Source organism: Haemaphysalis longicornis, unplaced genomic scaffold (genome assembly GCF_048455015.1).
Source record: "Haemaphysalis longicornis isolate Haplotype H1 unplaced genomic scaffold, Haemaphysalis longicornis Haplotype H1 scaffold_4, whole genome shotgun sequence".
Taxonomy (NCBI): Eukaryota; Metazoa; Arthropoda; class Arachnida; order Ixodida; family Ixodidae; genus Haemaphysalis; species Haemaphysalis longicornis.
The window spans coordinates 113,618,070-113,635,753 of record NW_027526361.1 but is presented as its reverse complement, the minus strand read 5'-3'; the positions used below and the strand labels follow the sequence as shown (position 1 = coordinate 113,635,753).

General features: G+C 46.5%; 1 protein-coding gene across 3 annotated transcripts in view; it reads right to left on the bottom strand.

Moving 5' to 3' along the window:
• LOC144180501 (glucoside xylosyltransferase 2-like) overlaps positions 1 to 17,684 on the bottom strand; it is a 45,440-nt gene that overhangs the window by 15,635 nt on the left and 12,121 nt on the right. The window contains exon 1 of one of the 3 annotated variants that reach the window (XM_077708834.1): positions 8,008 to 8,291. The exons of the other annotated variants lie outside the window; for them this stretch is intronic. The gene's annotated coding sequence lies outside the window, so the exon portion shown is untranslated. Of the gene's footprint in view, positions 1 to 8,007; positions 8,292 to 17,684 lie in introns of those variants that run through there. 3 annotated transcript variants of the gene reach the window in all.

Here is a 17,684-nt window from a genome sequence, read left to right as displayed (position 1 = left end):
GGAACCCGGGCTAATCGGTCCCCGTTTCGGAGGTTTGCATCGTCCAATAGTGACCCTCCGCGCCGACCTCCTGATGATCACAGGCGACCCTACCAAGGATATGTTGCGCCCCGACCGCCTCCTGTTTGTTATAACTGCGACCTCCCCGGTCATATATCCCGATTTTGTCCCTATCGCCTACGGCAGCCTCAAGGAAACTTCGCGAGACCACCTACGGCAATGCGCAACAACCCGCCTCACGACACGACTATACCGACTTCCACTTTCTACCGGTCCAGCCAGTCAAGCAACATGCGCCATGACTCGCCCGCGTCCGACCGCAGCTTCTCTCCTCCACGTACGCACCAAGCCCGATCACCCTCGCCGCGGGGAAGGCGAGGATCGCCGACGCTGGGAAACTAGCTTCTGCGACCCACGGGGGTGAGGTCGCGAGACGGTCGCTTTCACCAATTCCCCCACCTGTGATAATGTCAAAAAACAAAGTGATCGTTAGTGTGAATGGTGTAGAAACGTTAGCTTTAGTGGACACTGGTGCCGCAGTTTCGGTTATGAGTCTTTCTTTCAAGAATCGTCTTGGACACAAAGTTATGTTTGCGTGTGATCGCAACGTTCATTTCCGCGGTGTCGGGGGCGAGCATCTGCGCGCTATCGGCGTTTGTTCCGCGACAGTTACGCTTGGTGAAGAGGCATTCCGAACGGAGTTTATTGTGCTGGCGCAAGCTACCCATGATGTTATTTTGGGTATAGATTTCCTACGCGACAGCGGAGCTACGCTCGACTGTGGTACTGGTGAGATTTCTTTCCGGAGTGAAATTCTGCCCACACCAATTGACGATCCCAGCGAGACCAGCAAAGGTGTGCTTTCAGTTGCTGAAGACACCCTGTTACCAGCTATGGCAGCTTCGTTTATTCCGGTGAATTCTGCTCGTTTTCGTTCGAAAAGCTGCACTATTTTAATTGAAGGCGATGCGAACAACATGGTCAAGAAAAATATTTTGGTGCCCCGAGCTCTGGTCGAGGCCACAGACGGACGTAGTCATGTGTGGACGGTAAATGCATCCAGTGAGCCAGTAGTCCTTCCCTGTGGATTCAAGATAGCCAGCTTCGACGAACAAGTCAACGTCGCCATTCAAGCGGTGAATCACAACCCCGACCATACCACGACAGAAAAACCTGACTATACCGCCGCCTTTAAGCGCATGATCAACAACTCCCTTTCGTCCGTCGAACAGTGCGAACTACTGAAAACGCTCGCTCCTTATGCCTCGACTTTCGACTTTGCCCAGGGCGATCATTCCTTTTCCGTTCCTGCCTCCCGGCTACAGCATCGAATCAACACCGGCGATGCGACCCCTATACGCCAGAAGCCATATCGAGTGTCGCCTTCCGAGCGAAAAATAATCAACGACCAGGCGCAAGAGATGCTAAGCAAAGGGGTGATCCGCGAGTCCTCAAGCCCTTGGGCCGCACCCGTGATCTTGGTGAAGAAAAAAGATAACTCATGGCGATTTTGTGTCGACTATCGTCGTCTCAATGCTGTCACCAAAAAGGACGTATATCCCCTACCGCGCATCGACGACGCTATCGACTGCCTTCATTCCGCTTCATATTTCTCCTCTCTCGATCTCAGGTCAGGATATTGGCAAATTCCGGTGCACCCAACCGACAAGGAAAAAACAGCCTTCGTGACCCCAGACGGCCTATTCGAATTCAACGTCATGCCTTTTGGGCTTTGCAATGCGCCTGCGACGTTTGAAAGGTTTATGGACACCATTTTGCGCGGCCTTAAATGGGAGATATGTATGTGCTATTTGGACGACATCATAATCTATGGCACGACGTTTAGCGAGCATAACCAACGCCTTGGAATTGTTCTCGACAGGATTCAAAAAGCAGGGTTGGTTTTGAATTCAAAGAAGTGTCATTTCGCAGAACGTCAAGCAATCGTGCTCGGGTTTCTCGTCGACAAGGACGGTATTCGGCCCGACCCGCAAAAGATCTCAGCAGTTCGAGGCTTCGTCACACCACGTTCGTTAAAAGACCTCAGAAGTTTTTTGGGCCTTTGTTCCTATTTTCGACGTTTTATTAAGGATTTCGCCCAACTTTCTCACCCCCTGAATTGCCTGCTACAGAAAGACACCCCTTTTGTGTGGACGCCAGAATGTGAAGCCGCCTTTCAGCAACTAAAGTTTTTACTTACTTCGAGCCCAGTTCTTCGCCACTTCAACCCAGCTGCTCCTACCGAACTTCACACCGACGCCAGTGGGGTCGGCGTTGGTGCTGTACTCGTCCAGCTCAATAGCGGCGCGCAGCACGTCATCGCTTATGCCAGCCGAACGTTAACGAAAGCCGAACGTAACTACACCGTTACTGAACTTGAGTGTCTCGCTGTGATCTTCGCCGTTCAAAAGTTTCGTCCATACCTGTATGGGCGTCACTTCTCCATCATCACGGACCACCACTCACTATGCTGGCTCGTTGGCCTGCGGGACCCATCTGGTCGGCTCGCTCGCTGGGCATTGCGCTTACAAGAGTACGATTTCTCTGTGTCGTACAAGAGCGGACGCCGACACACTGACGCAGACTGCTTGTCACGCCTTCCTGTCCCGGCGCCTCCGTGTGACGACGATCACTTTGATGACTGTCTGGCATCTCTGTCGACTGCAATTCCCACCGCCTCCAACTTGAAGGAAGAACAACTGAAGGATAGTTCTTTAAAAACCATGTTTGATGCAGCGCAGCGAGCACAGCCATCGTGCCCGTTTGTCGTGCGCGACGGCTTGTTGTTCAAGAGGAACTATTCGGTGGATGGCGCCCGCTTCCTTTTGGTTGTTCCAGCTAGCCTTCGCGCCGCCATTTTGCATGCTACGCACGACGACCCCACAGCTGGTCACCTTGGCTTTGTGCGCACGCTACATCGGCCCAAACAGAATTTTTACTGGCCAGGAATGCGGCGACTTGCGAAGCAATACGTTGCCGGCTGCCTGCAATGCCAGCGTCATAAACGCCCTGGGAGCCCTTCGCCGGGACCTCTGCATCCCGTGACTCCACCTACGTCACCATTTGAACAAGTCGGAATAGATCTTCTTGGACCTCTACCGAAGTCTTCGACAGGTCACCGGTGGATTATCGTGTGCGTCGATTACTTGACACGATACGTCGAGACGGCCTCTCTCGTTGCAGCTACAGCTGAGGACGTCTCAGCCTTCCTTCTGCATTCTGTTATCCTTCGTCATGGCGCTCCGCGCGTTATCATCAGTGACCGCGGGCGACAGTTTACGGCAGACGTTTTAGAAGAACTATTGAGACTTTGTGGCTCTGTCTCTCGCCATAGCACCGCATACCATCCGCAAACTAATGGTCTGACGGAGCGCACAAACCGCACGCTGACCAATATGCTATCAATGTATGTTGCGTCCGACCAGAAGAATTGGGACACTGTGCTGCCATTCGTTACGTACGCCTACAATACCGCCAAACACGAAATTACTGGCTATGCTCCATTTTTCCTACTCTATGTCCGTGCTCCACGTACATTTCTCGACAGTATCTTGCCCTTCTCACCACATCACCACCTTTCACTTGCCCAAACTTTGTGCCGTGCTGAAGAGGCGCGCCGGCTCTCCCGTATTCGTACTCTGAGCTCGCAAGCTCGTACCAAGGCTCGCTACGATGACCGACATCCTCCCGTCGCTTTCACTCCGGGCGAACAAGTTTGGTTATGGACTCCGGTGCGCAAGAAAGGACTGCACCAAAAATTCCTCTCCACTTACTCCGGACCGTTCGTGGTGCTCTCCCGCTTCAACGATGTCAACTATGTCGTCGCCAAAGTCACGTCTAATGGTCGCCGCTCGAGCAGGACACAGGTCGTGCATGTAGCTCGCCTGAAACGCTGTCACTCTCGCACCCCTTAACTCGCTCGGCGAGCTTCGTCTGCCCCGGGGGAAAATGTTACGGGGGAAAATGTTACGAGGGAAACGGAAGAAACGAAACTTGCAGAGAAGACGACGAAAACGAACTGACCGGCCGCGAGTGGTAAAGAGGAGGAAGACGTTGGTGCTGCGCGCTACTCGCTCTGTGCTCACCGCTCCCCGCCTGCGGATTCCCTGCGCACTGGCCGCCCCATCTTTAATAAAGCCCATCTCATTCCCTACGACCGTGTCAATATATATATATATATATATATATATATATATATATATATATATATATATATATATATATATATATATATATATATATATATATATATATATATACACGAGAGGGTAGACACACGTATGGAAACGATGATTGAACTACCGTTTCGACCGGGGTCCGGTCTTCGTCAGACCGGACCAGACCGGACGCACCAGACCGGTATTCTGGAGGTCGTGGGTTCGGATCCCACCTGGCGGGCATTTTTTCTCCGCTTTCTTTCTTTCCAAATTCTTTATCTGTTTCAATGATCTACGACAACCTCCCCTTTGCTTTCCGAGGTTTTCTTGGCTGCCAACCCTTATATATATATAGGGAGCAGTAGAACTTTGAAGATGGTAGAGAACACAAGAGAAGAAAAACTTCGAACAAGGTAAAAGCACGATTGTGGCCTACGTTTCAGCAAAGAGAACTTGCTTTCCTCAGAGGAAAGCAAGTTCTCTTTGCTGAAACGTAGGCCACAATCGTGCTTTTACCTTGTTCGAAGTTTTTCTTCTCTTATATATATATATATATATATATATATATATATATATATATATATATATATATATATATATATATATATATATATATATATATATATATATATATTTATAAAGCGTTCGTATGAATAAAGGATAATGGGACCAGTAAAAATGTACAGTAAAAGAGAAGACTTCGTTCGTTACCCTTTAGTCTGCTCTTTTACTGTATATATATATATATATCAAACATGCAGTCCTTATAGCCGGTGCTATTCGGCTGCTTCAAGGTACTTTATAGCGCCGAATGAGGTGATTGTCATTTTTGTTTGATAGAGGAATAAAAAAACTAAATCGAGAAAAATTCCGCCGTGAACGGATTTTTCAATCACGGTGGATTTTTTCTCGACTTTTACTATTATTTCTTAAGCATTACCTGCCGGTGTGAGCGAACACTGTAAGGCTCGATATATGCACAGGAGCGTGATTGGAAAAGATAAAGACGCTTGATATTTTTAATGGTGTATATGAAGGCCATTGTTAGAACAAAAAAGAAAAACAAGAAGTATACCCCCCAAAAAACAGAAGTGGCTCATTTGCCTTTTGCTTCCCAAATCTGGCAACGAACGTCGCTGGCGAGAAGTTACTGAAATGAACCTATAAAATAATCAAACATACATGAAGTAGCGGAATCACGAAGCTCCAGCAAGTCCAGCGCTGTCGCGCAAGTGACCAAAAAAATTAATATTTTTATGAAGCGATGTATTTAAAAAGCTGTAACGAAATCACAAAAGTGATTCGAAGAGATTTCCTTACCCGGTGAACTCTGAAACAAAGAAACAAAACAATAAGAAGCAGAAAACTGACTCCTTAAATTCCAAAGATCTGCCTCATCCAGTGCCCTCATCCGATTGGCTATAAATGCGAAAAGAGAGAAATAAAATGCCGTGTGCGTTGCCGCGTTCCTTGAATGCTATCAACGAAACATAGGGTCCATGAGAAAGAGGAGGGCGAAATAATACGAATTTTCCACTAATCAGTCTAGCGTTGCCTAGAATAGAAGAATTGTCCGTGCAGGAGTTCACTTTCTTTTTAGGGTGGACTAAGAGGCTGATTCAAGGAATGAAATTAAAGTCAGCATTCTTCAACGATGACGAAAGCATACGGGGCTAGTTCGGCTTTCTAAAAATAATAGCGTGATGAGTTTAGTAAGCTCCTTTTTATTTTTATATTAGGAAAGAGAGTGGAGTATACTTTTCCAAGTAGAGATCACGAGGCAGGTGAATTAATTGAGGAATGAAAACTGCAAAGAGCCGCCGCCACTGATTGTGCATGTTGCATTAGAACTGTCAGTGTGTGCTGAATTTTCGCAAACATCTGCATTCAATTTGCGATCGCATTTGCCCACAAGTGCGGGCAGTCACGTGAAAACAAAATCTCCTTAGCATGAGCGGACAACTGGAGAAATGCCTCCATTTGGAGGTCGTATTGACAGCACCGCTAATCTTGGTATAACACAATCATGTCTGCTTTCCTGTATTAGCAGTGTTTGATACCACTTCCATATTGATCTTTCCCAGAGGTTGGCATGCGCATTCATGCCGAATTATTCTCAGGGCTGCATATCTACGTTATTCTTTGCTTACTAAATGTATTTTAAAATCAACTGTGAGCTATTTCTTCCCTCTCCGTATTTTGAGCATTGGGGTAGTATAGATTTTGGTTTTATATTTCTGCTACATATGTTCGATATACCTTTTTTATTTCTCTTGTTTATTTCGTCTCATTTTCGGGTAATTTCGTTCTTGGTCGCTAGACTCCAAAACCCCTTACACCACTCATTAAGAAAGATGAAGCGAGTCTTCTTCACAGCGTAAACCTAAAGATCTGCTTTTGCTCAGAAGGAGTATCCGAACTTCGAGTGGATGCTGTTCAGTGCTCGAATCAGTTGGCGTATGTTTTAATCAAACGACCTTTCAAGTAGTATAACCTCTATACGCCACGATGGACGGGTCAATGGATCGCCGGCTAAGAACCGCCAGGAAGACGAGGACAGGAATACTGTACAGCCGTCTCTACGTCGTATTGTGAATACTGCAATTGTAGTAATGCGGTCCTGTATAGAGAAACCGCATGGTTATTCAAATTGTCTATACACCAAAAGAACTTACTTCTATTTAAAAGTTTCCGCGCGCGCACTGGCCCTAGACTGCTCCGAGCATTGGTAACATAGTGGCAGCGTTTAGTTGAAGCAGCGGCGGCGAATAAATCGGCCATAAGTGCGCAAATTTCATTTCTGGTGGTAAAAGGGTGCGGAGAAAGAAAAGGAGGCTAGAGGATAGTCATGCGGCTGCCACTGGAAGGCCAAACTCATTATCTACGGTACCCAAGGCACCGTACCCGTAGGGACGTGTAGCTTCGTGCAGCCTGCGTTTGCCCCCACATGACTCAATATAGGGAAACCAGATGAGGCATTGTTTCCACGGTGCTGTGAACCTTGCGGTGGGCCAAATGTCCGAAGCAACAGTGAAAGACACAGCACTGGTCTTGTGCAATTACTAAGCGCTCCACAGGTATTAAATGGCCATAGTACATCGTTTTGAAAGGGTCCTTGATTTTCCACATTACGTATTCGGAGATTTCATTTTTGCACTACATGCATTGCGTTCCGTTGATAGTCGTATAAGCAGCTCTTTAAACGCTATGTTCTACTGCATAAAGAAGGTGATAAATAATTAGAAAATTTGGTGGAACAAAGTTGACCCAATTTTACTCGCCAGCTAAGGGCGTTCGTTTTCGAAGTCCAAGTGAAGTAACCGTTAATCCTCTGAAACATACGAAATGTGACAATTCATATTTTTGCTTGTTTATTTATTACACGGACCTACATCACTCATTAAACATTGTTATAGGGGGTTAAGGTAGGAAAAATAAAAGCGGCAAGTTCTACCCCAAACAGTAATCATAAATAACAGCTATCAAGGGAAAATAAACCATAAAAACTGCCAACCGCAAAACCTACAAACTGCAGGACAACAACGAAACCAATATTTATGTATAACCAATAAAACAAACATGAGGAACCAAAGAAAGTTCAGAATGCACTGGGAATACAATATGATAAAAGCGGCAGTGATTTAATCTACTGAAAAGCCTGTCTTAATTGCCGTAAGAAATTTGTATCGGAGAACATGCGAACCTCTAGCGTATTCCAGTTGCTAACAGAGTTGGAAAAGAAGAATACTATAATCTAAACGCATTTAGACGACGATTCACTCTACAAAATTTACATGAAATTGAAAATCTTGTGATAATGTATCTTGCGTGCAAATGAAATTACACTCACCTTAGAGCTCAAAAATTCCTTCAATTGGCCTCTTTACCGTAAAGAAAGGAGAAAAGAATTGATTTGGAGAGCCCGGGACAAGCTGGTATACTATAGGGAGCGGACTGATTTCTCGTGAACTCATAATACGCAGTTCTGAAGATTTCTACATTTGAGTGCCATAGAAAAAAATACAATCGATACTTATGATAACCTCCCCACCGGCTGCGGCACCAGCGGAAGCTCTCATTGAAAAACAGCTCAACTTATTTCTATGAGAACTTATTCCAAGCAAGTGTTTTCTTCAACTCTCTGATACCCCTGCTGACGCCTGAATGTAGTCCTTGTCTAGATTTTATTGCTGTTTTACTTCTGAAGTCATTGGTTATTTCAGTTTGTTGACATTTAAAATAAACGGTGTTCGCCAGCTTGATCTTTACATCCCTTGAATTCGTAACATGTTCGTAGCACTGGCCGAGTACTTGCTGCTAGTGCTACAGCTTCAGTTCCTCGACGCCCTTTTTGGATTCCTCCTGACCGCAAGCGTGTTAATTTCTGAACTTCGTCGGCTGGACAGCGTTTGTGAGCAGCAAAAGACGCATAGCACAAGTTAACGGCCTTATCAGCAGCCGAAACGCATTCTTTAACGGCAAGCAAGTAATAGCCTAAAGGACATCGGCCCTGTGCTATATTGAACAAGAGCCTGTTGGTAGCTATCCGTAAACTTTGGTGGCTTAATGCCACGCATGGTGAAGCCAGAAGCACATATTACAAAAACGTTTAAAGCAGTTCCACTCCATGTGAAAGCTGTCGGAAGTGCAGAGCAGTAATCCGCCATAATGGGCTGTAGCGTCGTTATCTGCTCACTGCTACCTCCCAATTCAATTCAACTTTCATGCCTTCGCAGTGATCGGGTGCCTGTTTCCTGAAACTGCGCCAGCAAGAGTTCTGTTCTATTTGTGCTTGTTTTCCTGCCGCACGTGCCGGCGTTGCACTGCCACATTTTTTCGCTTACTATCGTAAAAAGCAACCCAACGAGCGCTCCTAACTAAATCAACGCGGGCTCTCCCAGTTAATTGCGATTATTTTGCCTCAAATGTACCTGCAGTTTTCTCTGCGCTAAACAACGGGGAGGTATGTGACAAGCGCCAGCGGTTGACGAGTTTCGAAGGCTTATGACTATATAAACCGCTTGGATTTCGAAGCCTCTTGGTTACGCCGCGACGACAGCCGCTACGACGTACTGCCGTGTGGCTATACTTGGGTCCAGCGAGCGAGCTACGACGATAAGGCGAGCGCCTAGCTAAAGTGCTCTGCACTTAATACATTTACTATGCTGCGGGACAGCCCTGTTTAGCTCTTACCAAGGAAGTCTATGAGGGCTCTGTCCTGAGGGCAACAGTTTGAGACATGCGATAGTTATCAAACGGCTCTTTTTCGCTGCGTAGGGGCACACCTTATGTTTTTAACCCGAGACGTTACAAGGCTGCTTAAGCGGCTTCAACAGTGCCGTCGTCCCGTAGAGAATACAATGAGACTTTGAGAAGCCATAGCGTGCCTCCTATGTGGCCTAGCCTGATGCGGTTAGTTGCAACTTTTTCCGCTGTCAGAAAGGGAGCTAATGATGCGGACAGATTTTTTATAGAGGTCCTTTATTTTTCACAAACGAGGGAGAAATATGAACGAAGACGTACGCTTTCCAGGTGCCTCTGTTTCTACATGGCGCATCGAAAAGTATCGCTCAATATCACAATTCTGTTCGCAACATTCTTCCCCATTGGTTCCTGTACTTAGTACACAAAGGTAGAGATTCTTCTGAAGCTCGTAATTTTAGTGGTACACATTCTGAAATTTTTGCACATCAACTTGTATGAAATTTACCCCTCTGTGTGGTGGTTCCATTATTTGTAGTCAGGAGCCCTATTCTCGACTCCGTGAGTTCTCCGGGAATTTCCCGGAAGCTTTGTCTGACTGGCTTTCATTTTTGTCACGTGCTTTCGGCTGACGAAGGGGCTATGTGCGGTTTTATAATTTTGTCGTCTCACGACGTTTACTGGCGCCAGCTCTAAAGTTTACCTTTTTTTCCCGCTTCTGAAGGTGCTTAGTTTTTTACCGGAATTGAACAAATAGACGAAACACAACAGGTATGGCAATCTAGGCCTGTTTTTTTTTTCTATGCAACACCAATATGGCTTGTAAGCCACGAACTCTTTCAGATTAGCTGAGAAGACGTGACGTTATATAAACAGTTGGAGGGAACGTATATGTCATATATTGGTAACTTCAGATTGCCTAAAAGTGACGCGATGTGGCCTAACAGCTTGCGAAGGGCAGCCGCCGTCGCCGTGAAATAGGGCGAAAGACTTCACCCACCTTTGGCGCCACGAAATCCCCGTGAATTTACAACAGGCGCAGTTTCGCACGAGGCGTGGTTTAAAAAGATTTGAAAAAAATAATAGTTTTGACTGTATAAAAGTCGTCGATAATGGAGCTCTAAAATAACGTCCGTATTTTGTTTTAACGTTAAGCAATAACATAGCAGTTATTTGCCTGGCGTAACAGCCACACAAGTCTGCAATACAAGCCTCTTCATTACAAAGAACCCGACGTATTCATTTGTCCACACACCTCCTACTAGGCTAGTGGGTTACATGATCGAATTCAAGAGATAAATTACAAAGAAAAGTGACTATTTTATTTATTACTGCGCTGATTGATTTTGAACTTGACGAACGAGTGCATCGGCGGCACCAGTACGCTTTGCCGTTATTACGCCTAGCGTTTCACTGTCCTTACCAAATCATACAACCGGCGGTCAGGGCAGTCTTTTTCTGTGGTCATGCCATAAACTTGTAACATAGCAGCAGATGATAAAGTGGCCGCAGTGACGGCAGGGAAGCTGATAACGCAATAAAGATTGAATTGAAGAAGAGAGCTCAACTACGTTACTAAAAGCGATTGAAAGAAACAGAAAGATACGGCAAAAAATATTATGTGATGTTCTTTAGCTTAACACACGCCTTTCACTCACTTTTGGACCTATCTCACTTCATCGCCTAGGGGTGTTGATTCGATCTTCAGAAATGTGTTTCTGTTGCCAGCCTGAGCTCGGATATTAACTTCTAGAATACGTTGCAAGCATTTCTATATCTTTTCTGCGCCATATCTGGTAGCTTGGTTGCGATTTTTGCCAGCTAACTCTTAAAATACACTGAAGGTTGTCAGAGCTGCACCTGCACACGTGACTAATTGCTTCTGCTTCGCCAACGCCGCCTGTGTAAACATTGCCTAACGCGTGAGGGAAAAATGGCCAAACAGCCACTCTCCTGTTGCTCTCTCCTACCCTTCCCTGCTCCGTAGCCTTCCAGCGTGCTTTCGTGTCCGCCAGCCAGCGCCGCTTCTCGGAAACTATGCAAAATAGTGGAAAGTTTGTTTAGCGTTCCCGAGGCGGCGCTCCTACGCCTTCTTGTTTTTCACCATGCCTGTCTCTCTTGGTCTGCCACTGATAAAACTTTCTTTGTCACGAAGCAAAATCCCTTGCGCTGCCGCAGGCTGATGCCGGCTTTGCGCGCTTATCTACTCGGATCACAGGCCCTGAAATTTTCTGAGTGGGGCATCCCACCGTTATCCCCTCTGCATTTAGGTATTGTTTTGACCCCGCTGTTCGCACTCCGCATCGGTACGCACTTCTAAAATTGTGGACTGTACTGTAGAAGCGCCCGGACAGCGTGGCGGGATCCCAGCTGCTTATCCTTTTGCTTCCTATAATTTTCTGAAGTTTACAAGCACGTGATATTATTGGAAAGTAATCGTAGAAGTAAGCGCCTGAACAAAAAACATGCAGGCAATTTTTTCTTCTCTAAATACTCCAGAAAGAAAAATATCAGTAAAATAATGGTTGCCCCATCCGAAAATATCGTTTTTCTGTTAGCTATGTGTCTACCCGACAATCAGTACGTTCTTACACTATTTCAGTCCGCCTCCGTCTTTATCTTTGGAAAAATGCAGCAAGTATGAAGCGAGCGACACGTTGAACGAGATCCCCAGTGCGCCACAGAACTAGCGCCCCGTCGCGGCTAAGATGTAAGCGAAACGGCCCTTGAAGCCCAACAGGCAAGCTGACAGACACACGTCGTAGAAGTGGGTGCAGCGTTTGCGACTCGCGAGCAGTGACGTAAGGCGAGATGTCCGGCGGCACGCGCCACATAGCGGATCAGTGCCTGAACTAAGCGTCCCTACCCTTCCCATTGGAAAGCGCGCAACGCGTCAGGCAATGTTAATACAGGCGGCGTTGGCTTCGCCATCTTTCCCTAATCCGAAGATGGCGAATTCATGGAAAATTCACGAAGTCAAGAATTGGGCCCCAGATGGCAATATTACCAGTCGCTACAACTGTACGCGTTTGGTAACAACCAGTTGATTTTATTATGAACTTTGTTAAAGTTGCGCTGAGCACAAATCTTAACACATTTCGACAGAAAATGTGTTTTAAACTGCTTCGTAAATCCCCCTTCAGTGCGTTTTTTTTTTTTTTGTAAACGGAAGGAATCGAATATTTTGCTATAGGGTGTGTTCACAGTCCACCCGCGGAGACGGCCACTGGACTGGCTGACGAAGAAGCGCCTGTCTACCAAGGCGCGGACGCGATATAAGAGGAATTGCCCTGCACGGCTGTGCCGTCCTAGAACGACGAAAAAAGGGGTGACGACAATTCCTACTGAATAAAACACTACGTACTTTAATGGTCTTTTTTTTACATTGCCTCCCAAAACGGCTTTGCACTGCTGTGATCCGGCAGCTCCTTCTCTCCGGGGATACGCTGTCAGTGTTCGGAGAAGCCAGATATACCCCCCCCCCTCCCCACCCCCCCCAAATCTGCTGTTTGTCCAGTCTTACGCCCCTAGTGCAAGCTGCACAAATTCCTTCTACATATCACACAGGATTTTATATTCTAGGCTTCCTTACAATTCTATTCGTAGTGTTCTAGTGCGGAAGCACTAGGAGGGTAAACTACAAGAAATCTGTAGCGTATACTGAAGCCTAGCCGAGTTCTACATACCGACTGAATGCAACATACTCGTATTTAGGTACGAAGGACAAAACTTTTTGAAACAGCTAATTAGTTCAATCATTTCGGTCAGTCAACGAATTCAATCATGCACTAATCACTGCGCAGGCAAAAAGTGCCCGCCTGCGCAATAAACACCCCGGCGGAGCTGCGCACAGCGTGGGAGAACGAACAATAATATAGTGCGAGCTCCAAACAAGGAGAAAAAAGTTGGCTCCAATCCACGATGTGAAGGTGGTTGGAAGGCAAAGCTTTAAACGACACCCACCACAATTGCCCATTCGACGGCACTTGAATTCAGACACCTGGCTCTACAAAGAGTGAAACCAGAGAGAGAGAGAAAAAACTTTATTTTTGTCTATTATCGCAGTGGTTGGGGTGGCATCCGTCAGCCGCCTCCGTCCAGGCAGCTGCTGGTAGCACTTCCGATGAAGCCCACCAGGTCCCGTTGATCTTGGTGATTGCAGGCGGTAGCCAGCCACTCCTTAGTGTGATGTGTTCTGAGTGCTGAGGTGTTAGTGCATTCCCACAATATATGTTCTTGGTTAAGTGTGGCGTTGCAGTGGCTGCACTGGGGGGGTGGGCAGGTGGTGCCATGCCTTAGGCGGTGTAACCACGCCAGATTCCGCCAGCCGTTACGTGAAATTCGCAGGGGCGGCGTCCCGAACGCAGCAGCAGCGTCGGCCACAGAGCCGGGTTAGAGCGGCGGACGCCGAAGCTGTAGCCCGGCCGTGAGCCGGGAGAAAGAAAACAGAGACGAGCGTCCTTCGAAGGGTGAGGCAGCGGAACATAGCCATCCTGATGTGCTAGCTTGGGGCTACACCACCGTGCGACAAAAGTGCAGACACCAAAATATATCGGCATGTGAACTTAGTGATTCCCATGTATACCGATCTAAACTAGTTAGTTTAGAAAGTTTGAGAATTGCGAGAAAGCTGAGGGAACTGTTATAGTCGCCTGTGATCAGAACTAGTTGCTGCTTTCGCCTTTTTTAATACATCTTAAAACAAAAACGAACGGTTAATCACCAATTCACTAAACAGAGTCCCATTCGTGGAAAGCAGGGCGCAGAAGGTAGCTTTTCTCTGGCGGCCAGATGTCTGTATGTGGTCTCTAAATTTGGTTTTCCCGCCCTGCAAACCAATCCTTAACGTACGTTTGCCGTACGACCACTTAATTAATTCCGTTAGGTGCGGGTTACCCTGTAGGTGCTGTCGAAAAAGTTAAGCCGTGCGAAGACACCGCGCAGACGACCTGAAGGGGAACCAAAGCAGGCCCAAAACAACCGTCGCTAAAGCAGACAACAAAGCCGTACCGCCAACGCCACCGCCTGCGAGCGGGAACTTCCGCGCGGGTAACGCTGGGTAAATTCTACGCGCCATCTCTAGTGTGCTCCGTGAGTGAAACCCTTCGCCTCTCCTCCCTCCCACCGCCGTCGCCTCCGATTCGTTGGGAGTTTGTTGTCCCGCACGCCACGAAAGAACCGTACCTGGTAGAGCTAGAAAGCTTTGCTTTAAAAACGATCACAGGGGAGGTGTGCTTGCCAAATAAATACACCTGCCCCATATTACTCGATAATTATTTGCTCTGTTATGCTTCTTGTTAAAAAATCACTTGGGACAGTGAGAATTGTTGAAACGTGATTATTCATTATTTCAAGCGCATCTCCACCAACCCTCAAAATTAAATCATTGCGGGCTGCCTAGAGAGTGCTACTGGCCATTTCTTCCGAGAATAGGCTATTGATTTGATTTGACTTTTTTTATTTGATTTTTTTTATTTCTTGGCAAAAACCAAGGGGAGGCTGAGACTAAAGGCGAACGTGGCCTGACAGAGGCCTCAGCCACCCGATTTACAGCGTACATAACAACACGTCTGTTCACAAATTTAAGCATGATATCACAATCCTAATAGAGAAATAGCACAAAGCAAAGTCATTAGTACATTTCTTATGAATTATACATAGCATAGGTCTCAAATTCACAAAGGGATCACAATGTACACATAAACGCAGTAATTCGTACGCATTAACTTTCATCAGTTACACTATTATGTCACAATTACGTATTAATATATTTTTGTTTGTAATTCTTTTTAATTTCTACCTTTAGGGAAACATGTAGACTTATACTTCGAACCCTTAATTATATATCACTATTGCGAGCGTTTTGCTTAAGTAACACTTCTTCGACCTGTTTTTTAAGCGTATGTTCACTGGCGTGGAAGTTTAATTTTTCTCCTAATTTATTTATATTTCAGTTGACTGGTACAGGAAAGTTCGTTCTTACTTTTGGAGTGTGCCATATTGTATGCCTGAGATTGTAGCCAGAAGATTTATTGTTAACTTGATTGTGGGTCTTTTGCTTATAAATGGTGTGCAGAACCTTCATGTAATAGATTTGGTCAGCTCGAAGCATTGAATATTCAATAAATAAAGGACTTGACCTCAAATCTGCGTAAAAGCCACGATAATCTAAATATATGCGCAACATTCTTTTTGCAATATAATGAGCCTGTTATAATTGCACTCTCGTGACCGTGGTTCTCCAAAAGTGACACCTCTGAGCGGTTGCTGGCTATGGTAACCAAACCAGACACCCATCCGGTCTACCCCGGACGATGACACGTCTACGATGATCCGGTGGCATGCCTCCTCGTTTCCCCCCCTTTTTTCGCCATTGTGGTACGACCTGCGGATTTGTCTCGCGAAGATAAGAACTATTCGCCTGAAAGGAAGAGTGACCCACTGGCACGGCGAGAGGGGGGGGTGGGGGAAGGGTGGGGGGGTGGGCTGCGTATCGGAGAAGAAAATGCCTTGCACCTGCTTGCACCGCCTCGTGAGAAGGTGGACTCTAAGGGGCGAAGCCCCTGAAGTGCTCGAGCTATCCGCATCTCCTGTCGTTTCATGTAGCAGGGTACCAAAACACCGGGACACCGTTTTCAAACGCCTCGAGGTAGAAAGTAACGCCTACTAAAAGAACTCACCGCGATACTCGTTTTCAAACGTTTTACGAGAGAACGTTTCACTCGTTTTTCAATGCCTCGCGCTAGAACCCTTCGTGTTTCAAAGACTCGAGACTTTTACAGAAAAGCTCTATACCTCTACCACCGAAGGCTTCATCTCCGTGGGAAAAAACGCTAAGGTGCCAAGAATACACATATACGCTGCATGGTTCGCCCCTCCCCAGGTTTCACGTTAGTGGAGATGCCCCGGAATTTTTTTCTCTCCTCTGTGAGACTTTTACTCTGCCGTCGCGTGGTCAACCTGCAACCTCGACTTTTTTTGCGGGACTGCTGTAAGGTTTACTTGTCCGTGGATGAATTAAACTGCACGCGATGCCTAAGGATTGTTACGTGCCCCTCTGTAAGTCAAATGCCTCGCGAAACCCAGAACTGCTCTGAGCTGCCGTTAACAGTAAACCACCGGAATATTTGAATATTTGGCTGTGGAACGTTTCCCGATGAGGGAATGACAAGGGCAGCCCGTGGCAGCCAAGCCCCAAGACCGTTGTGTGTTCGCGTCACTTCACCGCATACGATTACGACGTAGGAATGAAACGCAAGTTGCTGCACGCTCACCCGTGCCGACTCAGTTTCCGTCCTATACCAACCTGCATGTTGCCGTCTTGTTCCAAGGAACGAGAAAAAATGCCTCGTGTACCACGTAACGCGTTCACGCAAGCGAGAATTCAAGGGGAACCAGCCTTTGTGCGAGAAAAGCAAAATATCTTCGTCTAGACTTGTCGTAGGCCGAATACGTACGCACTAAATACCAGCCACTAGAAAACATATCTACGGAATAGCATGCTGATGGTGCGGAACGTTTGGAAAGTGGATTAAAAAGTGAGGAGTGCCAGAGGACACTTGACCTTTTTGGATGTATTGCAACGAGAAACAGATACGCACGCTACCTTAAAGTGAAAGTGCAGAGACTAAACGAGCGCCTGCAAGAACTTTACCGAACCTGCGATGGATATAAAGAAAAAGTTAAGCAATATGAGGAAAATCCTGTGCAAGCTGTAGAGACCCTTTCGGAAGCCGTGCAGGGAGTAGATAAAAATGCGAAATTTGTCATAGAACCGATTATTAACTTTTATTGCACGATCCCACGCTTCGGAATGTGTGTTGTGGAAGGTGACATCTTGTAAAGGTTACCATGATGTGCGGGGAATAAAACCGCTGAAGCTGCCTTGTCGAAACACGCTAAAAAAGAGAAATACTGCAGCCTCATTACGGGCGAAATGTAAATAATGCAAAGAGTAATGTACGATCATTCTGTTGACAGAATTTGTGGACCTGTTGCTATTGGCTGTGAACCTAGAACTGGTGGTACCACTGAAATAGCCTACAGGCTCCTTTGCGTGGCCGTGCACGGGGATTTTCCACGGCTTACGTAAACCCCGTAGTGCACTTTTTTACCAGAAACTTGAAAGGTAACCGTCTCTGTAACCTGACGTTCAGGTTGCGGAAAATTGCCGAAGGGGCGAGGTTTCTGATTATTCGTATGGTCAAGGACAACCACGATAGACACACCGCCTTGTTTCGAGCAAGGCCGATAATAACACACTGCAGCATTGTGTACCATGTCTGCTTCGGAGAAATGGCCCATCATTCCTCTCGATTGACCAAA